General features: G+C 41.2%; 1 long non-coding RNA gene across 1 annotated transcript in view; it reads right to left on the reverse strand.

The window, feature by feature from the left end:
• LOC139755948 (uncharacterized) overlaps positions 1-24,539 on the reverse strand; it is a 414,911-nt gene that overhangs the window by 314,889 nt on the left and 75,483 nt on the right. The gene's annotated exons all lie outside the window — the stretch shown is intronic.

The following is a 24,539-nucleotide window of genomic DNA, read 5'->3' on the forward strand; positions in this document are numbered from 1 at the left end:
ACTTTCCTCTCTTCCTACTCGTACACGTGCCTTACATCCTTGTTAAATTTCACAGCTTCTAACAACTTGCCTCCCATACCATTCACTCTTAATAACTTCCACAAAGCAATTCTCTCAACCCTATCATATGCTTTCTCTAGATCCATAAATGCTACATATAAATCCATTTGTTTTTCTAAGTATTTCTCACATTATTCAAAGCAAACACCTGACCCTCACATCCTCTACCGCTTCTGAAACCAGACTTATCCTCCCCAATCTGATGCTCTGTACATACCTTTACCCTCTCAATCAATACCCTCCCATATAAGTTTCCTGGAATACTCAACAAACTTATACCTCTGTAATTTGAACATTCACCTTTATCCCCTTTGCCGTTGTACAATGGCACTATACATGCATCCCAAGAATCTTCAGGCACTTCACCATGAGTCATACATACATTGAAATATCCTTACCAACCAGTTAACAGCACAGCCACCCCCTTTTTTATAAATTCCACTGCAATACCATCCAAATCCGCCGCCTTGCCGACTTTCATCTTCCACAAAGCTTTCACTACCTCTTGTCTGCTTACCAAACTATTCTCCCTGACCCTCTCACTTCGCACGTACCTCGACCAGAACCCCCTATATCTGTCACTCTATCATCAAACACATTCCACAAACCTTCAAAATACTCGCTCCATCTCCTTACTTCACCAGTACTTGTTATTACCTCCCCATTTGCTCCCTTCACCGATGTTCCCATTTGTTTTCTTGTCTTACGCACTATATTTACCTTCTTCCAAAACATTCAATGATACTCCCTCACCCCAACTTTCATTTGCCCCCTTTTTTTTACCTCCTGCACCTTTCTCTTAACCCCCTGCCGCTTTCTTTCATACATCTCCCAATCATTTGCACGACCTCCCCGCAAAAATCGCCCAAATGCCTCTCTCTTCACTTTCAGTAACAATCTTAGTTCTTCATCCCACCACACACTACTCACTATATTGATCTATTTATCTATCTATTATACTTAATCGCTGTCTCCCGCTTTAGCGAGGTATATATATCAACTTTCACCATGACTGCGCATCGCATAAGTCTATATACAGTGTGCGTGAAGACATGCAAATTAAGCTATCATACTGATTACATTCTTATGGCCAGCAGTGATCAGACGATGAGATGGGGTACTGGCCCTACCATCCAGGTCGTAGGGCCAGCATTTCAATAGTACTACCGACCACACCCGTCCAACCTCTGCATCAACTCCTCACAAGATGACAGTAACGTCTTTTCTCCTTTTCCTAACTTATCAAAACGATTTGAACTGACAGTATTTTATCATTTTATACTTTCAGTGTGTGTGTGTGTGTGTGTGTGTGTGTGTGTGTGTGTGTGTGTGTGTGTGTGTGTGTGTGTGTGTGTAATGCCACTTGGAAGTAGACACAGTATTCAAGTCTGTATTTAGTTAGCCTTAATCTTGATTACGACAGTTGATTAAAACAGAGGCAGAGGTTGCTGCTTTCTCCTGTGTGTTATGTTAACATGTTGGTGGTCTGACAACATATTATTCCTGGATCTGTGTGTGTGTGTGTGTGTGTGAGGCACATAACTGGTTTTGTCTCAAGGAGGTCAGGGCGGCCGGCGGGGCAGTTCTGAATCAGATAACCCCCACAAAAAACAAAGACAAATCAATTATTCATAATCAGGCACATATTCAATATCTGCAGAACTTTCTCAATTTCTCACATATGAATTAGAGTAGTTTATAAAAGTACCAAGAGAGTTAACAATACCGGTAAAATAAAGATGATGGATGATGATGATGGTAACTGTAATGATAATAATAACAATCATTTTTTTTTATACCTTAAATTCTTTTCCTACATTACTGAGGTAGCGCCAGGAAGGAACGAACGATGGGATCATCGGCAAACAGCTTTTACGTACGACGCACCGGAACGAGAGCTCACCCTCCACAACCTAACCTAACCTAACCTGCCTGATGTTGTCCTGATACAGTTCGTTGGTATAAGTCACCTCCCACAGATCAGTTTTACTCTAACTTCTAACACTACTTGTAAAGCTTGCTTACATAAAACTCGTAGAAAAATACTGTTTTAGACGTGCATTTTCTAATGGTTTTCCGCACTGCTTTTGAACGGCAGAATGCGATGAAGACGCTTAGAAAAGCTTGGAAAAGCTTCAATAAAGCATGCTATGTAGCAGAGGGAACATATGTGCCAATTCGTAGCAGATGGTCATTCTCTAAAACAAGGCCAATTTGATGCCACAGTGAAATAAGGCGTTTGTATTCTGTAAAAATAGTAAATGAAAAAAATGAAACAGAGCAATAACCAACATGACATGAGCGAGTTATGTACAACATAGCACTAACCAACATGACATGAGCGAGTTATGTACAACAGAGCACTAACCAACATGACATGAGCGAGTTATGTACAACAAAGCACTAACCAACATGACATGAGCGAGTTATGTACAACAGAGCACTAACCAACATGACATGAGCGAGTTATGTACAACAGAGCACTAACCAACATGACATGAGCAAGTTATGTACAACAGAGCACTAACCAACATGACATGAGCGAGTTATGTACAACAGAGCACTAACCAACATGACATGAGCGAGTTATGTACAACAGAGCACTAACCAACATGACATGAGCGAGTTATGTACAACAGAGCACTAACCAACATGACATGAGCGAGTTATGTACAATTTCCGTAGAACGACACTCCCACGTCATCAGCATGAAGTGTACATTGCTGAGAAGTTTTATTGTTATGTAGAGGATAGAGAGAGTCATGGCAAAGGCAATTGATCAACAAATTTACAGAAAAAACGGTGACTTGATTCAGGACAACGAAGGCATGACAAGGATCTTCACGATTTTTTTTCATCTGCTAATACTGCTTAGAGAGGAAAACTTTATAACAAACTGACACACTGGAATTAAGATAAATATAACGGTAATCCCAGATAAGTTGAATCCGGCGACGATATAAAATGCTAAAAATGCAGTTGTTCATCCCCTAACTGCTCGTTTCAGTAAGTTACGTCCTACAGGGGAATGGAAGTCTGCCAGTGTAACAGTGATATCTAAACCCGAATAAGTCACTGCCCGGAAGTTATCACCTAAATACCTGAACGTCTGTAATGGTTGGTAAACCTTTTGGAAACCATCACTCCAGACCAGATTGCAACACATTCTACGTATGGTTTTGGACAAGATGGTTCATATCAGACAAATCTGCGTATTTTCTTTATATAATCAAGATGTATGATGATAGTAAAATAGCTGCTGTCATTGATTTAAATTAAAAAAAAAAAACATTCGATACAGTACTGCATCAAAGATTTTTAACATATCTAATTCACTTAGTTTAGATAGGTCTGTGCTTTGGTGGTTGGGAAATTGGTTGAGTGGCTGTGAACAAAGATAAGTGATGAACAGGTGGTGGTGTGAGTGGTTAGACATAGCAAATGGTGTGCCACAGGGATCAGTCCTGGAACCTATTCTCTTTCTCACATTCATCCATGACACTGCAGGCGATAAGATGCAAAAGAAGTCTACAACAGAAGTGAAGGTCTACAACCTCGACACAATAAAGATGACGACTTGGGTTCACATTTGGCAAATGAGTCTTAACACCGATAAGTGCTCAAACTTACACATCGGTAGTTCGAACGAGAAGACAAGCTATAGTGTGAATTCTGTTGAGCTACAAGGGTTAAATGAGGAAAAACGATAGGTGTAATAATCTCTAATGACCTGAACCTTAAAAAAAAAAAGGTATAATACTCTCTAATGACTTAACCTAAAAAAAAGGTGTAATCATCTCTACTGACCTAAATGTACGTAAGCGGTGGACAAAAACAATCAAAAAAGGCAAAAAAAAAAATTGGACTCATTAATCAGGGCACTCGAATTCAAGTGTCTGCAGCCTGAATACTGTTTTCAGGTCTGGTTATCCTACTTGATATAAAGACACAGACAGAAGGGTTCGAGCGCAGAGGGGATTGTAGACATAAGGAATGATTAACCAATTACAATAATTGAAAGGAGCTTCATTGACACGTTTATGAGTAGAAATAATAAGTACTTCGCTTGCAGTCCATGACTGACATTACTTGCGTCTTCCTATCCGCTTGTAAAGTTACGAGAATTTCTCTTTCAATCATCTCTGTGCTTCTACTCTTATCATGCAAATCTCTGAATTTCTGATCTCTTCCGCTATTACAAAAAGCCTCGCAAGGGTCCAGTGGTTTGTTGCTATTGAATTCCTTTGTTTTCAGATCACGCACATCAGTGCATGGCTTGTCCTCACCGCTCCACGTGCCGTGGCTCTGCCCAAAAACAGTGCGTCTCCCCACATAAAACCATATCATTCCAATTCATTCAGACCTCATGGACGCTCGTTGCCCTCTTGAATGTTCAGAACCCGATGCCTCAAAGCCTCATTCCTTCATCTTTCCATCTTATAATGAATGGAGTGAAACAGTTACATCCAACACTAGTGTTTTCAATAAAGGTGTGGATGGATGACCTTTCATGATAGTTAAGCACACATTTCTGATGAAAATTATTATTTTGTGTCGAGACTGAGCTAAATATTTCATTAAATAGATTATCATGGCAGAGTGTCATATTTCCATTATAAAATTTTCCGCAGTTATGTACAACAGCAGAGAGAAAGGTACACAACATTTCCAAACGTTTTATTAATGTTTCACGTTTTACTTCAGTGGCCGACAACTGTGTATGCTTCAAATAAAACATCAAATTCACATACAAAGGAGAAGCGATTTCTTTTAGCCTGTGACAAAATATAACTTCAAATAACTTGGCTGTGAAGACCCTTGAAGTAGTGAATAAAAGTATACCATACTTATGTGATGCCTGGAGCTATATCAAACACATCATTCAAAACTTGCTTTCTGTAAAGAATTATGTAAAGGAATAAACATCATAGAATTCAGAGAGATTCATATGACTCACTACTTCTCCCCATCCCGCTCTAAGTGTCCAAAATGTTTCAACATAATATCTTCGGCCTGTGGGATCCATAGACGGCAGATCTGGTGAGGCCATTAATTTCATTTGAAAAGAAATTCTATCAACTTGAAAAAAGAATTTCTATCAACTTGGAGATTTAGATATTTTTCCTGTATTTCTGTGAGGTAATACTTAGTGAGTGTTCATGAAGATGTGAGAGCGTCAACATTTACATTTCATTTATCATCAATTGATCAATCAAGATCATTAAAGATAAATAAATCCCTCACACCAGGAGAGGGAGATATCACCTCACACATCCAGCCACACTCACAGAATAGACTTCAGTGGTTCGCTCCGCTGTCCCCGTGGATCGATGGGTAAGCAGGTACAGGGCTGTTTGAACTGACCTGTATAACCCTTCCTTACTCAGAGCACAGTGTGCCACTATACTGCAAGGTTCTCAGGACTCTACACGTCATGGTCACTGAGCAATGCTCCTCCATCCCTGCACCTCGACCAAACTGGTGGATGAACGTGTTCTCCCTCATCCTCGTCCCTCTTCCGTCTACACGGTTCATATACCCGTATTCACCCTCTTCATTCCTATTCATCGTATGCTAAACACTGCAGAGCAAATGCATTTAATCAACTGATCCCATATCATTTCATAGTCCTCTAATCTCCAATCTCCTCAGTTTTCTCTCCATCTATTCCGCCCAGCTCTACGTCCAGATCATCATAAACCACCTGCACTCCACTAGATTGCTCTGGTGCGTCAAATCCGCCAACCAACATTCTTGGCGTTGCTGTACGCTCACTTATTTTCTCTCTCTCTCTCTCTCTCTCTCTCTCTCTCTCTCTCTCTCTCTCTCTCTCTCTCTCTCTCTCTCTCTCTCTCAATAGTCTCGCATTTCCGAGTTTCTGTTTTCATCAGCATTGATAAATGTATTCATTTACATATAGAATCATGGCCCCACTAAAGGAAGACAATTTGTCTCACATAATCCTTCAAGCTAATAACACAAAAACTGCTTTAATTTCCTTTTAGATTCTAATATTCTTTCTCGTTTTTACTTTTTCTCTTTGTCAATTACTTGATCTTATAAGAAAAGTACAAAATGTACAACATTACGTTCCTTCACGCCTTCCTATTTCCAAAAATCTCAATGTGGCTTGTGTTCCCCCATTTGTCTTGCAGCAACAGAGGTTGAGGCATGATAGGCCACCAACACTTCCACTACAAGTATAACTGTTTTGCTTACGTTGCCTCGCATCAACTGGAGACTCAGTGAATACTGTATTTTGAGTATAACATTTAGCTTTAGTACAGTGGTCGGCGGCGCGGGACTTCGCTGATGTTTAACAATACGGGGCAGACAATGCAGATCACAGAGTCAGTGACCATAAGAACCCTCATGTTTTGTCTCCAGAAGAACCTGGAATGCGAATTACATTGCTAACAATGTTATCAATGTCGATGAGACGATGTCTTAACATACGCTCAGGAGGATCAGTATGGGAGGAATGTTTGAGTCAACGACTTCAATGCATACTAAAGTCTCAAAAATGAAAGAAAGAAAAATATCTCAGCTTAAGGATTATCAAACAAAATAATGTGATTATCTTAATCAATGAAGGGATAGAGACAGCACGTAAAGATATGATCTGAACAAGACACAACAACCAGATCATTGGTTAGTGTGTTGTGTGGAGCAGAGAACATCCAGACTGATGTAGGATCAACCACGTGTGAATTAAGTGAAGGAATTCACAAAGAAATGGAAAACAGAATAATGGTGCCAGTAGGATATACATCTAGCCAATAGAATATACATCATGTGTGGACTGTAGGTAAGAGTTACCTGCACAGGTTAATATCAATACGCACTGATGAAATGCTGCGTCGCATGAAATGAAAACGAGGAAGAAAGAGAACTCTATAATCTTGGGAGAAGATGAATGACCATCGTCACCAAGGAGGCTGGGAGTGTCTGTGGTTAACGTATTACACTGAGCGACATCTTCATTTTTACTTATATCTACAAACCAAATCAGGATTCCGACGTTATCTTCCTCTTAAGCAAGTTATGGATGGTTTCTTGATAAAAACATGAATCCATAACAAGAATCCAATACAGTCTCGAACCTGCATGATGACCTGGTGCACATGTACGTACTTCATGGGAGGCCAACCAGACCTTACAATATGACTCGGGGTTTAGAGCCATATGTACCAGGAGGTGCGCTACAAAACGACTCCGTACATCCACACTCGAGGAACAATTCTTTCATCCTGGAGGCGTCACAGTACATCAGCCTTGGTCCCCACATGGGGTATGAGCAGAAGGATAATGACATGACTTTAAGTCTGAAGGAACGAGAGACAAAGGCTTTACCAGTTAGATATCAGCGTGTGTAGCAGCACCAGCAGACTGTGTTACTGTGACATGAGGGAAGTTAAGAGGATACCTCCATCTGACACCTGCCCATAGTTCACCCTCGTGTGTACCTTCAAGCCACGGTGACGTTGCACACCATCATTCTATATACGTCACGCTTTTCCGTTCTTTTTGTTGTACTCGACAACCCTCCAGTCAAGTGCCTGCCTTTATGTGGCTAAATTCCTTTCATTCCAGAAATTTTCCACTACGATATTTTTCCTAATGTGGCAGGCCACACACTTACACTCTTCATTCTTTATTCCTCCTAATCTTTCAGTTAACTAATTGCTTTTCATCCACTTCTCTCACACAGTACGAAATGATAGTTGTACTCAAACATGATCCTGAAGTCCTTTAACGCTAAACTTTTCCCTATACATTTTTTGCTCGTAAAACAATGTACATTATTGTGCGGCACACTAGTATCAACTACACACCTTACAGTATTTCATACGTTTTCAAACTGTTCTCGTATCACCCACCTTGTTTATCCTTGTAATATCTGATGATTTACTTCAGAACACTGTAGCTGTGGAAACATTTTCATGTTCATATTTTTCTTAAACTCAAGACCAAAGGAGCTTATATGAAAAGAAATTAAAACAGTAATTCTGAGAATAATTTTGGCAAGGTGGCAATAGTAAAAGTCGAAAAGGAATTTTAGTTACGGTGTAAACTGCAGGTAGAGAGGAGGGACAGAAATAGATGCTTTTATTCACATTTACTCCCAACTTTCTCCTTTTAAACATTCTTCTAACCTTATTTTTCATGTTGAAGGCTCCAGTCACGAACAAAAGTCCACATCAAGGCCGGCCCTTGATTGAAATAGAGAAAATTATGAAACGAAAAAGAGAAAAGACAAAGGAGAGTATTTACGAATTTTGGAGGAAGTGAAATAACCTGTCTTTTATAATGTGTCAGGTCATACTTACTAGGATAGACATGAGATGAGAAGTTCCAAAGCTTTACGTGTCGAGAAAGAAGCAGTTGTCAAAACGGCCCACCCTTGAGTTGCCGATGGCCACACAGTAATCATGTGACGCACCAGCTTGCCGAGTATTGCATGGTCTAACTAGTTTTGGGCACACAAGCAGCCAGCTCTCGGGAGCAAAAACCAAAGTAATATCTACAGAAGAGGGAAAGTGAACCAACACTACGGCATAGGTCAAGAGGGTCAAGTTTGGAAATTTGCCAGGAACAGTATACAAGGCGGACCGCTTTCAACTTAACTATGTAAAGTAAGGATGAAGGCTAGAAACAACCCCAGATGTGTGGGTTGTGCTACATACAAGTACAAATCAATCATTTCTGTAAATGGAGCAACTACTCAGAAGTTTCGACATCTAAACAGGACCCCCAGTTTCATAGAGGAAGACTTAGCTATTTCTGTAACGTGGGGTTATCAACAGAGAGTGGATGTTACAGTAATAGCAAGTAAGTTCACTGAGTCAAGAGGTGGAATCACAGAACCGTCAACGGAGAGACGAGAGTTGTGAGGAGTTGTCGATAGAGATATGGATAGAAACTAGGTCTTTGAGGCATTAAACTTAACAAGATCTTATGCACCCCACTGAGATATCTTGTCCGAGTTTACTGAGGAAGCTGTGTCACGAGGAGACACAGATCGAGTAAGAAAAAAGGGAACAGACTTGAACGATGAATGAATGTAGTGTTCAATCGTCAGCATATGAGTGCACTGGATTATTTGTGGAGGAGAGGAAATCGCTGGAAAAAAGAGAAAAAAAATATAGGGGACCAGACGGGACCTTGAGGGACACCGCTGCTGATGGAGTAAATGGGAGAGGTTGATCCATCAACAACCACGGAGATAGACTGGCCGAAGAGGAAGCTAGTTATGAAGGAGCAAAGTGAGGGAGGGAACCCAAAAGAGGAGAGCCTAGAGATGAGACCCCGAATCCACACCCTGTCAAAAGCCTTAGAAATGATAAGGGCAACTACACATGACTCCCTAAAATTTTTCAGGGATGATGACCAGACATTAGAGCTTACGGATATGGGCGTTGAGGAGGGATTCAAAGACTTTGGAAAAGGTAGATATCAAAGCAATAGGACGATACGTAGAGGGGTCAAAACGGCCACTCTTCACAAGATGGGATGTATCAATGTATGCTTCCAGGGAGAGGGAAAAGTTTTGGTTTTTAAACAGAAACGGAACAGGCGAGCAACCACAGGTGCAAGTTCAGAGGCAGACTATTTCAGTACACGGGGATGGATGCCATCAGGACCATAAGCCATGCTTGTGTCCAGAGAAAGAAGTGCTTTTCGTACATTCCGAAAACAGATTACGGGAAGGGGCATAGGATTAGTAAGAGGAGCATCAAGTGGTGAAGGAATGTTAAGAGTCATCCAAGGTGGAGTTAGAAGAGAAACAAAAACCAAAGTGAGGTCCTTTGTCGCACTTCTTTTGAATAAACGAACGCTTCGCCTCACGGATAACGTGCTTGCAGTGATTATGGGCAGTGACAAAAGCTGAATATGAGCCAAAGAAAGGGAGAGTTTCTCCAAGCCCGATATGCCTGATCCCTTGCCTGAATGGCCTCAGAACAGGAACGGTTGAACCATGTTTTGGAAGAAGAGGTCGCCTTGGAAGAAGAGGGGATAAATGCTTCCATTCCAGCAAAAAAAATAAACTTCTACTATGCGTTTGGTGGAGACAGATGAATCACCATATTGGAGACAGGAATTTTCTTCAAAACCAGAAAAGAAATTACGTAAGTTATTTCAATCAGCTTTGTTGAGGTGCTAGTATTTACGTTTTGAAGGGGCTGCTGGAGGGGAAGGTGCCGTTAGAATATGTACATTTATGAGAGTGTGATCCGATGAACCAATTGGTGGCGAGATTGTGTACTTACAGAGGGACGGATTAGGGGTAAAAAACAAATCCAGAATTTAAGGAGAGTGGTCACAGTGGTCAGGAATATGGGAGACAATTTGCTCTGAATCAGTGAGAATGGAGAACGTGAGAACTTCAATCCCTCTACCATCCGTGTGGGAGGAATTCAACCATTCCCTAAGGTGGAAGTTAAAATTCCCGAGGCAGAGGATCTCGGTTTGCAGGTGAGAGAAAGTCATAGCCTCATGGCTTTAGTTTAGATAGTCGAAGAAAGATATAAAAATTATTAGAATTAGGAGAGCAATAGGCAAAATAGAGGAAAAGTGTGGTAGCTGGGAGAGAGAACTTGAGCCACTAACACCAAAGTTTGGGGACTCAAGGTCTTTGAGTCGTGCAACAGGCGTGATGATTTTGGAATGAGCACAAACACCACCTTTGTACCGGAATCGTGAGTGGAGGTTATAATCAGATATGAGAAAGGGACTAGTGAGAACATCATTAAACAACTGCGTCTCAGGGAGAAGTATGATATTAGGAGAGGTACTAGACACATGGTGTTCCACTGAAGAGAGGTTACTAGAGAGACCACACATGTTGGTATAGTGAATAGAAAAAGAGGAAGGTCTAACAGAGAAGCAAAGGTCGCGGGAGAGGCCGGCACTAATACGGTTTGAGCCCTCCCACTCACCTGCAGTAGAATCAGGCAGAAACACGGAGATTCATAGGACTCTATAATGCCAGGGATCAAGGGCTATAGATTTGACGAACTCTGTAGTGATGATACATGGAAATGTGTGAGTTAATATGAATAAGAGAGAATACTTATGTGGAAAACGAAAGTAATGATAATAAGCAAGGTTTGAGTAGGTGTGTGGTGCTTGTAAGGAGAAGATGGCAGGAGTAGTCCGGTAGTGCCGTTTTGATGAGACAGAAAGTAAGACCAGCAATCCTGACATGGAGAGTGTAAGATGGTTCCGACCACCACTGTAACGCTCCTCAGTCATGACGGTAGTACCAACCTGAGCGGCTGATGTCAACAGCTTACTTTACTCGAATCTGCCAGCAGTGTCGTCATCAGCATACAACAACGGACACCTCCCAGGACTCCAGCCGCAACAGACTGTATACCTGTTCCTCTCTTTAAGACCAATACATTCACTTCCCTCCATAACCATAGTGACGTCACACACCCCTGCGGCAGACCCACCTTCAACTGGAACCACTCACTCTCCTCTCTCTCTAATCGCATGCCTACCTTAGGCTCATGATAAAATCTCCTCACTGTTTCTAACATCTTTCCTAACACACCAGATATAATACAAATGATTACCAATGTATCTAAACAGCAACAGACCACTGGGTACTAACGAAACTGCTTGTGATAAATGAAGAGAACAGAAACTCATGGATAAGTGTGAGATGAGTAAAAAAAAGATTTGTCAAAGAGGAACACCTGTAAACTTTTCCTGTCGCTGAGAAGGTGCATATGGCGACAGTTTTGAATTTGAAGAAAATTATACATGAAGTCTCTGCTTAAAAGTAGCTATGGTACGGTTTTCGACTATTATTGGTAAATCATTTCTTATGTTAACACTCCAGTTAAAAAGAAAGAGTATTTAGTCTCATTCAACTTAAATCGTTTGTCCACTAGTTTACATCCATTACTACGAGTGGAATCAGACGAATCTGTGCTTACGTAGCTCGTCAGGTTGAGATTATCGGAGCCTTCAATGATACTGAGTACATGTTTAACATCACCTCTTAACATGAAAGTGCGTCACAGGTACTTAGCTTATAGGCAAGTACATCTTTATATCATGTAATACAGATAGTTATAGCATGTTCACTATCAATACTTCTACACCTACAACACCTGATGTGCGCTTTACTAGGAAAGCAAAGGGTGTTCAATGTGATCCATTACCTGATAACTGGAAGCGTTGTGGTGCACTTCACAAGATTTGCCTCATGTTATTTTAAAACATCATAACAGTCCACCCGTCACATACTGATCAGAAGGATCAAAACTGTCGCTCTAAGGATAAGAATAACACTAATGATTATTACTCATCTAAGAGAGTGGTCTACAATGAGCTTCACTGACTTCATTCGCAAATCTATGCTTGATTTCAAAGGAATTTACATTATAATTATCACATTTAAAGACCTAGAGAGCTAAATTATAGCAGCAATCTTTTACTAGACTTATCAAAAGATGAATAAAAGCTCAGATCCGCGTATGGCATACTTAATTTACTCGAGCCAGTCTGTTGTGTTTTCATATTTTTTTCATTTCTTCCATACTCCAAAAAAATAGTGTGGAGGTTTTTAATGCGTCTGCATTTTTCATGAGTAGCAGTAATGTATCGGGATCAGGCAAATTAGTGGCTTTGAAAATTACCACCCAATCACCAGTGGTACGCTGAACAATACTAACGTGGGTCCTGGGCCAAAGTAACTGACAATAACCTCAATTACATTACGCCCTCCTGGTGTACCAGCTCACCCAGTGTTATCCCACGTGACCTTAGCCTAACATATGCCTCAACATCTCTCTCCTCCTACGCCACCTTCGAGAGACAGATGCCTACAGCGCCCAAGCCGTGACGGCCCACACAACCTCGCTCATTACATATGCATTAAGCTGTTCTGAAGTTATGGAGACAAGGATTATCCAGTTTTTCAATTTATTTTCAATTAACCACAATAGAACAAAGTCCCTATCTATTCATCACAGTCGAGGGTTACGGGTGCCCCAGCTGTCTGGACACACACCATCTATGTTGTATGAGGAAATTATTGACCTCACCGTTAAATGAAGAGTTACCTTTATTTCTGTGAAGAAAATAACGTTGTTAAAAAGATACAAGAAGGTCTCCAACAGGATACCTCAATGATCGTTTACTACGAAGAAGAGACACTGATGGATCTTACTGATCTCTTTTTTCATGAAGGAATTCTTTTGTTTCTACAAATATAACAGCAAAACTTCGATCAGGAATGGAAGAATGATAACTTGCTTCATAAACTGGTAAAATACGGTATCAACGGTTAAGTCAGCATTACAGTTATAAACAAGTTTAGTTATATGAAATCCTGTGTTTCTCAAAACCAAGAAGTATGGTAATGTTTTGTACGTTGTAGTGAAGTCAGACAGTGGAGGAATCTCCCTCCTTTGATGCTTTCTTTGTACATAAAAGAATCCTGAAGATGTGTAACGGAAAGGAATATTAAGCACATAACCTGTAACGACGAATGGTTGAATATGATAGTAAAGTTGTTTGCGCTGATGTATGCAAAAGAGAAAGAGGGGAAACAGCTGCTCATAATGCCAAGGAAGAATACTTTAAAAGACTGAAAGTTAGACATAACTGCAGGTAAGCGCGAATGATTTTCTGTTGAAGGGGTAACTGTAAAGAGGGCAAAGTTTTATACCGTCCATGGTGACAAGGATTTTGGGTTTGGGTTAATTATGATGGTAAACTTGAGAAAAGTCTGAAGGAGCTTAAGCAGTGGGCAAACGAGCCATGTTTAGTGTGGTACGGGTATGTCGCACGTTAAATGCCCATCGACGTGCATTCAATGATTCAATGATTTTGCCAATTTTGACTTATGGACATAAGGTATGAGCATACAATGTTGGCAAAGAATTGAAGAATCTTGGTATAACCTTCTCAAAACTTAACGCTATGGTATAAGGAGAGCTTGGTAGACTTCCCATAGAGATTCATATCAAATGACAGGATACTTGGGAAAGACCATGAAGTGGCAAACTTGGCAAGTTGAGCTGCATGATGTACCAGAGCCTCGTAAAACCAGGTTGTGAGAGTAAGTTACTCACCATGGATGAATGAAATAAGGACGCCTCTTTGTGATTATGGCATGGCTGGCGTACGTATGAGGCAGGAGACTCCTAGTGTGGCTTCAGAAAGCAATGACAAAAATGGAAATGATCAGAATGGACTGGTCAGCGGCTAGCAAGCCTGAGTAGAGAGTCGTCATATTTCACCTCCCACATGTATTATATCGAAACCAAAACAGCCTAGCCCCACACACTCCTCCCTGGTTAACCTTGATCGCTTCATGTCCCCTGGTTCAGTACAGTGACAGGATGCCATCCTCACATACTACAGTGTATCTCCATTTCATTTTGTCCTACTCACGCCGCTCGCCCTCCTGAATGTTCAGGCCACGATACCTTAAACTTGCCTCCTTCACTCTAACCATTGATATGTTCTTAGTATTTCCTTTGCCCTTATTTCCTCTTAGTCATTCTTTCTTCGCTTATGCTTTGAAACCATATCAGCACACACTGACCGGGCCTTTCAATTAGGCTTCGATTATTAGCAAACCTCCCTTACGGTAAGCACCTAACGCGTCTCTCACCATATATCGTCCTCACGCATTTCATTTCCATGTTAATCGTATTATTCGTTTTCTTTTCAGAACCTAATAGTCACATGCCTACATCACTATCGGGGCAACTCATGCCAACAAACAATGACATCTTCCACGCGCTTCTGACTGTCTGCACCTACGATAGTATCACTCCTTTCAGCGCTCGTGGTTCCATCCGCTGCCATACCTAACACCTGACGCACCGCACTTCCACCAGCTTCCCTCTAAAAGGAACTCTAAGACCGTCGTATCTCATCTCCGCTGTATTTCTTTTTTTTCAGTTCCTATTTACGCTCAAAATTTCTTGTGTCATACTAACGAATTCGGCCACCTGGTTAAGGATTTTCTCTCTGGATTCGCAACTAGAACTGTTTCATCTGCAAACAGCAAACTGATTTACCCACCACGTCCCCCACCCGCAACATGTTGTAGACCCAACCGTGACACTAGGACCCTCTCAATTACCTCCTTCACCATCAGGTTCACCAACGGATCAAATAGCCATTGTCACAATCTTGACACAAACCCACCTTAGTCGGGAACCATTCTCCTTTTGTTATACGTATATAAATCTTACAGTAACTTTCCTCATTTTCCATTTAATCGCTTCCTACTTTCCGCATGTATTTCTAAATGCTTCTACGTCAGATCTTCCATATGTTTTCTGCAGAGCCTTTCTCCAAGTACAAATTACAAAGACTTCAAATTAAGCTCCTTCCCAGTCAGATGTTCTATACAAACACCTCTCTCTCATACACCTTAAACAGTTATACACAACACAATTATACCTTTGTATTTCGCATTCATATAACTGCATTTAACATGTCTTCTGCTCGTCCTCTATCACCCAATCTTCGGCCACATAAAAGTTGAATAGGCTGGATAACCCATCAAGAGCACTGTTACCATATTCCCTGAGAAATAGCAGCGACATGATCCACAACTGCTTTTTGCCATATTATATCTTAACAAGGCTTTCCCTGCCTCCTATTTTTCCAACATAACCACCCCACGTACCAACGCTTCTACAATGCACCAAATCCACCACCCTATCATCTAACACCTTCCGTATTCCTTCAGAATACTCACTTCGTCTCTCACGTCTTCTCTGTCAATTATCACTTCCTCATCCGGGTGCTTCACTGTCTCCCACATTTGTCCTCTAGTTCTTTTAGTACTATTCACCTCCCTCAATTCTTTTTTTTCCCCACACGGACGCTCATAAATGCCTTTTCTCCAAAAATACTCTACCATTTTTTTCAGCTGTTCATTTTTTCTGAACCTCCTGCCACTTTCCCTATCAAATCTTCCATTTACTTGATTCCACTCCTACTCATGCAGTCCATACGTCACCCCTTTCTCGTTTCCTAGCGATTCTACTTCCTCATTCCATTCTCGTTCGACCACATCTCACCTTGCTCCAGACTAACTCCGCAGGTGTATACTAACGCAGTTGTGGCGGTGGGAATCAACGAAATTGCTAATTTGGTGTTTAAAATGTCCAACTCATTAGTGAGCTTATCATAATGCATTAATGCAAACACATACGTTTGACGTACCAAGTCACACTCTTCCTACGTCTTAACTTTACTAAGTCTAAATGTTATCACGGTAGCGCTCGCATCCTGGCATTTGGACGTATGAGGTAATAGCTGCATCCTGCCAATTCCCAGCACCAAAGTCATATACATAATTGTCGTATGCATGCAAGATTTTTAAAACAAACATTCCAAACCACCAATCCTCTTTCAACACACAACTCGATAGATCTTTTTCCAGACTCCGATGTAACGAGATCCCACCCCCCACACACACACACACACACACACACATGCAGGACGGGCCTGAACATGCAGGAGGGTGAAAGGAGGGCAAGGAATAGAGTGAATTGGAGCGATGTGGTATACCGGGGTTGACGTGCTGTCAGTGGATTGAATCAAGGCATGTGAAGCGTCTGGGGTAAACCATGGAAAGCTGTGTAGGTATGTATATTTGCGTGTGTGGACGTATGTATATACATGTGTATGGGGGTGGGTTGGGCCATTTCTTTCGTCTGTTTCCTTGCGCTACCTCGCAAACGCGGGAGACAGCTACAAAGCACAAAAAAAAACAAATATATATATATATATATATATATATATATATATATATATATAGATATATATATATATATATATATATATATACATATATATATATATATATATATATATATATATATATATATATATATATATATATATATATATATATATATATATGAATACATATATATATATATATATATATATATATATATATATATATATATATATATATATATATATATATATATATATATATACATATACATATATATATATATATATATATATATATATATATATATATATATATATATATTCTGTTTACCCTTTTAGAAAGTTAAAATACAAGGAGGGGAGGGTTTCTAGCCCCCCGCTCCCGTTCCCTTTAGTCGCCTTCTACGACACGTGAGGAAAGCGTGGGAAGTATTCTTTCTCCCTTATCCTCAGGGATGAAATAGAGAGAATGAGTGAGGAAAGATTGACCAAGGGGATATATGTGTCAGAGGTGGAGGGAACGAGGAGATGTGGGAGACCAAATTGGAGGTGGAAAGATGGAGTGAAAAAGATTTTGAGTGATTGGGCCCTGAACATGCAGGAGGGTGAAAGGCATGCAAGGAATAGAGTGAATTGGAACGATGCGGTATACCGGGGTCGACGTGCTGTCAATGGATTGAACCAGGGCATGTGAAGCGTCTGGGGTAAACCATGGAAAGTTGTGTGGGACCTGGATGTGGAAAGGGAGCTGTGGTTTCGGTGCATTATTACATGACAGCTAGAGACTGAGTGTGAACGAATGTGGCCTTTGTTGTCTTTTCCTAGCGCCACCTCGCACACATGAGGGGGGAGGGGGTTGTTATTCCATGTGTAGCGAGGTGGTGATGGGAATAAATAAAGACAGACAGTATGAATTATGTACATGTGTATATATGTATATGTCTGTGTGTGTATATATATGTATACATTGAGATGTATAAGTATGTATATTTGCGTGTCTGGACGTGTATGTATATACATGTGTATGTGGGTGGGTTGGGCCATTCTTTCTTCTGCTTCCTTGCGCTACCTCGCTAACGCGGGAGACAGCGACAAACCAAAATATATATATATATATATATATATATATATATATATATATATATATATATATACAGTACCAGCCAATGAAGTAGGTGTAAGCGGGCCGTCAACAATTACACTGACGCAAAGCAATTTACCCCACCACAAATTTGTAGCTGTTATGAATAATGCACCCAAACCACAGCTCTCTATCCACAACCAGGACCAATAGACCTTTCCTTGGTTTACCCTGGACGCTTTACACGCTCATCGTTCCCATTCACTCTATCCGTGCACTCCTTTCACCCTCCTGTATGTTCTGGCCCCGATCGCTCAAAATCTATTTCACTCCATCCTTCCATCTCCAATCTAGTCTCCCGCTTCTCCTCGTTCCCTTCACCTCTGACACATATATATCCTCTTTGTCAACCTTTCCTCACTCATTCTCTCCATATGTTCAAACCAATTCAGCACACCCTCTTCAGCTCGCTCAGCCACACTCTTACTATTACCACACATCTCTCTTACCCTTGCATTACTTACTCGATCAAACCACCTCACGTCACATATTGTACTCAAATATTCCATTTCCAACACATTAATCTTCTTCCACACAGCCATATCTATAGCCCATGCCTCACATCTATATAATATTGTTGGAACAACAATTCCTTCACATTCTTCATCGCTCCAAGAACCTTCGCCTCCTCCCCCAACCTCTGGCTCACTTCCGCTTCCATAGTTCCATTCGCTGCTCAGTTCACTCCCAGATATCTAAAACACATCACTTCCTCTAAGTATTCTCCAATCAAAATCACTCCCCAACTCACTTGTCCCACAACCCTGCTGTTCCTAATAACCTTCTCTTTCTTCATATTCACTCTCAACTTTCTCCTTTCACACACTCTTCGGGATTCAATCACAACTTTTGCAATTTCTCACTTGAATCAGCCACTACTGCTGTATCAAGAGCAAATAACAACTGAATCACTTCCCAGGCCCTGTCATTCCGCACAGACTACTTACTCGCCCTTCTCTTCAAGAGTCTTACATTGGCCTCTCTAATCACCCCATCCATAAACAAATTATACAACTACGATGATATCACACACCCCTGCTGCAGATCAACCTTCATATGGACTCATTCAACCCTCCTTCCTCCAACTCGTATACAAGCCTTTCACCCTTGACAAAAACTTGTCACTCTTTCCAGCTACTTTCCCCCCATAAAGTAAAAACTTTAGACCTTCCAAAAAGAATCTCTATGAATTCTATCATATGCTTTCTCCAGATCCATAAATGCCACATAAAACTATGCTTTTCTAAGTATCTCTCACATACATTCTTCAAAGCAAACACCTGATTCACACATCCTCTACCACTTCTGAAACCACACTGCTCCTCCCCATATCTGATGCTCTCTATATGCCTTCACCCCCTCAGTCAATACCATCCCATACAACTTACCAGGTATACTCTACAATCTTATGCCTCTGTACTTTGAACAAAAACCTTTATCTCCAATGCTTATATAAAGTAACATTATCCATGCATTTCTCCAGTCCTCACGCATATATATATATATATATATATATATATATATATATATATATATATATATATATATATATATATATATATATATATATATATTTTTTTTTTTTTTTTTTTTTTGCTTTGTCGCTGTTTCCCGCGTTTGCGAGGTACCGCAAGGAAACAGACGAAAGAAATGGCCCAACCCACCCCCATACACATGTATATACATACGTCCACACACGCAAATATACATACCTACACAGCTTTCCATGGTTTACCCCAGTCGCTTCACATGCCCTGATTCAATCCACTGACAGCACGTCAACCCCGGTATACCACATCGATCCATTTCACTCTATTCCTTGCCCGCCTTTCACCCTCCTGCATGTTCAGGCCCCGATCACACAAAATCTTTTTCACTCCATCTTTCCACCTCCAATTTGGTCTCCCACTTCTCCTCGTTCCCTCCACCTCCGACACATATATCCTCTTGGTCAATCTTTCCTCACTCATTCTCTCCATGTGCCCAAACCATTTCAAAACACCCTCTTCTGCTCTCTCAACCACGCTCTTTTTATTTCCACACATCTCTCTTACCCTTACGTTACTTACTCGGTCAAATCACCTCACACCACACATTGTCCTCAAACATCTCATTTTAAGCACATCCATCCTCCTGCGCACAACTCTACCCATAGCCCACGCCTCGCAACCATACAACATTGTTGGAACCACTATTCTTTCAAACATACCCATTTTTGCTTTCCGAGATAATGTTCTCGACTTCCAAACATTCTTCAAGGCTCCCAAGATTATCTCCCCCTCCCCCACCCTATGATCCACTTCCGCTTCCATGGTTCCATCCGCTGCCAGATCCACTCCCAGACATCTAAAACACTTTACTTCCTCCAGTTTTTCTCCATTCAAACTTACCTCCCAATTGACTTGACCCTCAACCCAACTGTACCTAATAACCTTGCTCTTATTCACATTCACTCTTAACTTTCTTCTTTCACACACTTTACCAAACTCAGTCACCAGCTTCTGCAGTTTCTCACATGAATCAGCCACCAGCGCTGTATCATCAGCGAACAACAACTGACTCACTTCCCAAGCTCTCTCATCCACAACAGACTTCATACTTGCCCCTCTTTCCAAAACTCTTGCATTCACCTCCCTAACAACCCCATCCATAAACAAATTAAACAACCATGGAGACATCACACACCCCTGCCGCAAACCTACATTCACTGAGAACCAATCACTTTCCTCTCTTCCTACACGTACACATGCCTTACATCCTCGATAAAAAACTTTTTACTGCTTCTAACAACTTGCCTCCCACACCATATATTCTTAATACCTTCCAGAGGGCATCTCTATCAACTCTTATCACATGCCTTCTCCAGATACATAAATGCTACATACAAATCCATTTGCTTTTCTAAGTATTTCTCACATACATTCTTCAAAGCAAACACCTGATCCACACATCCTCTACCACTTCTGAAACCACACTGCTCTTCCCCAATCTGATGCTCTGTACATGCCTTCACCCTCTCAATCAATACCCTCCCATATAATTTACCAGGAATACTCAACAAACTTATACCTCTGTAATTTGACCACTCACTCTTATCCCCTTTGCCTTTGTACAATGGCACTATGCACGCATTCCGCCAATCCTCAGGCACCTCACCATGAGTCATACATACATTAAATAACCTTACAAACCAGTCAATAATATAGTCACCCCCTTTTTTAATAAATTCCATTGCAATACCATCCAAACCTGCTGCCTTGCCGGCTTTCATCTTCCGTAAAACTTTTACTACCTCTTCTCTATTTACCAAATCATTTTCCCTAACCTCTCACTTTGCACACCACGTCGACCAAAACACCCTACATCCGCCACTCTATCATCAAACACATTCAACAAACCTTCAAAATACTCACTCCATCTCCTTCTCACATCACCACTACTTGTTATCACCTCCCCATTAGCCCCCTTCACTGAAGTTCCCATTTGCTCCCTTGTCTTACGCACTTTATTTACCTCCTTCCAAAACATCTTTTTATTCTCCCTGAAATTTAATGATACTCTCTCACCCCAACTCTCATTTGCCCTCTTTTTCACCTCTTGCATCTTTCTCTTGACCTCCTGCCTCTTCTTTTTATACCTCTCCCACTCATTTGCATTTTTTCGCTGCAAAAGTCGTCCAAATGCCTCTCTCTTCTCTTTCACTAATAATCTTACTTCTTCATCCCACCACTCACTACCTTTTCTAATCAACCCACCTCCTACGCTTCTCATGCCACAAGCATCTTTTGCGCAAGCCATCACTGCTTCCCTAAATACATCCCATTCCTCCCCCACTCCCCTTACCTCCTTTGTTCTCACCTTTTTCCATTCTGTACTCAGTCTCTCCTGGTACTTCCTCACGCAAGTCTCCTTCCCAGGCTCACTTACTCTCACCACTCTCTTCACCCCAACATTCTTTCTTCTTTTCTGAAAACCCCCACAAATCTTCACCTTCGCCTCCACAAGATAATATATATATATATATATATATATATATATATATATATATATATATATATATATATATATATATATATATATATATATATATATATATATCCCTGGGGACAGGGGAGAAAGAATACTTCCCACGCATTCCTTACGTGTCGTAGAAGGCGACTAAAGGGGACGGAAGCGGGGGGCTAGAAACCCTCCCCTCCTTGTATTTTAACTTTCTAAATGGGGAAACAGAAGAAGGAGTCACGCGGGGAGTGCACATCCTCCTCGAAGACTCAGATTGGGGTGTCTAAATGTGTGTTGATGTAATCAACATGAGAAAAAAGGAGAAACAGGTGGTATGTTTCAGGAAAGGAACCTGGATGTTTTGGCTCTGAGTGAAACGAAGCTCAAGGGTAAAGGGGAAGAGTGGTTTGGGAATGTTTTGGGAGTAAAGTCAGGGGTTAGTGAGAGGACAAGAGCAAGGAAAGGAGTAGCACTACTCCTGAAACAGGAGTGGTGGGAGTATGTGATAGAGTGTAAGAAAGTATATTCTAGATAGATATGGGTAAAACTGAAAGTAGACGGAGAGAGATGGGTGATTATTGGTGCATATGCACCTGGGCATGAGAAGAAAGATTATGAGAGGCAAGTGTTTTGGGAGCAGCTGAATGAGTGTGTTAGTGGTTTTGATGCACAAGACCGGGTTATAGTGATGGGTGATTTGAATGCAAAGGTGAGTAATGTGCCAGTTGAGGGAATAACTGGTATACATGGGGTGTTCAGTGTTGTAAATGGAAATGGTGATGAGCTTGCAGATTTATGTGCTGAAAAAGGACAGGTGACTGGGAATACCTGGTTTAAAAAGAGAGATATACATAAGTATACGTATGTAAGTAGGAGAGATGGCCAGAGAGCGTTATTGGATTACGTGTTAATTGATAGGCGCGTGAAAGAGAGACTTTTGGATGTTAATGTGCTGAGAGGTGCAACTGGAGGGATGTCTGATCATTATCTTGTGGAGGCGAAGGTGAAGATTTGTAGAGGTTTTTAGAAGAGAGAATGTTGGGATGAAGAGAGTTGTGAGAGTAAGTGAGCTTGGGAAGGATACTTGTGTGAGGAAGTACCAGGAGAGACTGGGTACAGAATGGAAAAAGGCGAGAACAAAGGAGGTAAGGGGAGTGGGATAGGAATGGGATGTATTTAGGGAAGCAGTGATGGCTTGCGCAAAAGATGCTTGTGGCATGAGAAGCGTGGGAGATGGGCAGATTAGAAAGGGTAGTGAGTGGTGGGATGAAGAAGTAAGATTATTAGTGAAAGAGAAGAGAGAGGCATTTGGACGATTTTTGCAGGGAAATAATGCAAATGAGTTGGAGAGGTATAAAAGAAAGAGGCAGGAGGTCAAGAGAAAGGAGCAAGAGGTGAAAAAGAGGGCAAATGAGAGTTGGGGTGAGAGAGTATCATTAAATTTCAGGGAGAATAAAAAGATGTTTTGGAACTAGGTAAATAAAGTGCGTAAGACAAGGGAAAAAATGGGAACTTCAGTCAAGGGGGCTAATGTGGAGGTGATAACAAGTAGTGGTGATGTGAGAAGGAGATAGATTGAGTATTTTGAAGGTTTGTTGAATGTGTTTGATGATAGAGTGGCAGATATAGGGTGTTTTGATCGAGGTGGTGTGCAAAGTGAGAGGGTTGGGGAGGGTGATTTGGTAAACAGAGAAGAGGTAGTAAAAGCTTTACGGAATATGAAAGTCGGCAAGGCAGCAGGTTTGGATGGTATTGCAGTGGAATTTATTAAAAAAGGGGGTGACTGTATTGGTGACTGGTTGGTAAGGTTATTTAATGTATGTATGACTCATGGTGAGGTACCTGAGGATTGGCGGAGGGCTTGCATAGTGCCATTGTACAAAGGCAAAGGGGATAAGAGTGAGTGCTCAAATTACAGAGGTATAAGTTTGTTGAGTATTCCTGGGAAATTATATGGGAGGGTATTCATTGAGAGGGTGAAGGCATGTACAGAGCATCAGATTAGGGAAGAGCAGTGTGGTTTCAGATGTGATAGAGGATGTGTGGATCAGGTGTTTGCTTTGAAGAATGTATGTGAGAAATACTTATAAAAACAAATGGATCTGTATGTAGCATTTATGGATCTGGAGAACGCTTATGATAGAGTTGATAGAGATTCTCTGTGGAAGGTATTAAGAATATATGGTGTGGGAGGCAAGTTGTTAAAAGCATTGAAAAGTTTTTATCGAGGATGTAAGGCATGTGTACGTGTAGGGAGATAGGAAAGTGATTGGTTCACAGTGAATGTAGGTTTGCGGCAGGGGTGTGTGATGTCTCCATGGTTGTTCACTTTGTTTATGGATGGGGTTGTTAGGGAGGTGAATGCAAGAGTTTTGGAAAGAGGGGCAAGTATGCAGTCTGTTGTGGATGAGAGAGCCTGGGAAGTGAGTCAGTTGTAGTTCGCTGATGATACAGCGCTGGTGGCTGATTCATGTAAAAAACTGCAGAAGCTGGTGACTGGCAGCGGATGGAACCATGGAAGCGAAAGTGAATCATAGGGTGGGGGAGGGGGCGAAAGTACTGGGAGCCTTGAAGAATGTCTGGAAGTCGACAACATTATCTCGGA

Source organism: Panulirus ornatus, chromosome 20 (assembly GCF_036320965.1).
Source record: "Panulirus ornatus isolate Po-2019 chromosome 20, ASM3632096v1, whole genome shotgun sequence".
NCBI classification, from domain to species: domain Eukaryota; kingdom Metazoa; phylum Arthropoda; class Malacostraca; order Decapoda; family Palinuridae; genus Panulirus; species Panulirus ornatus.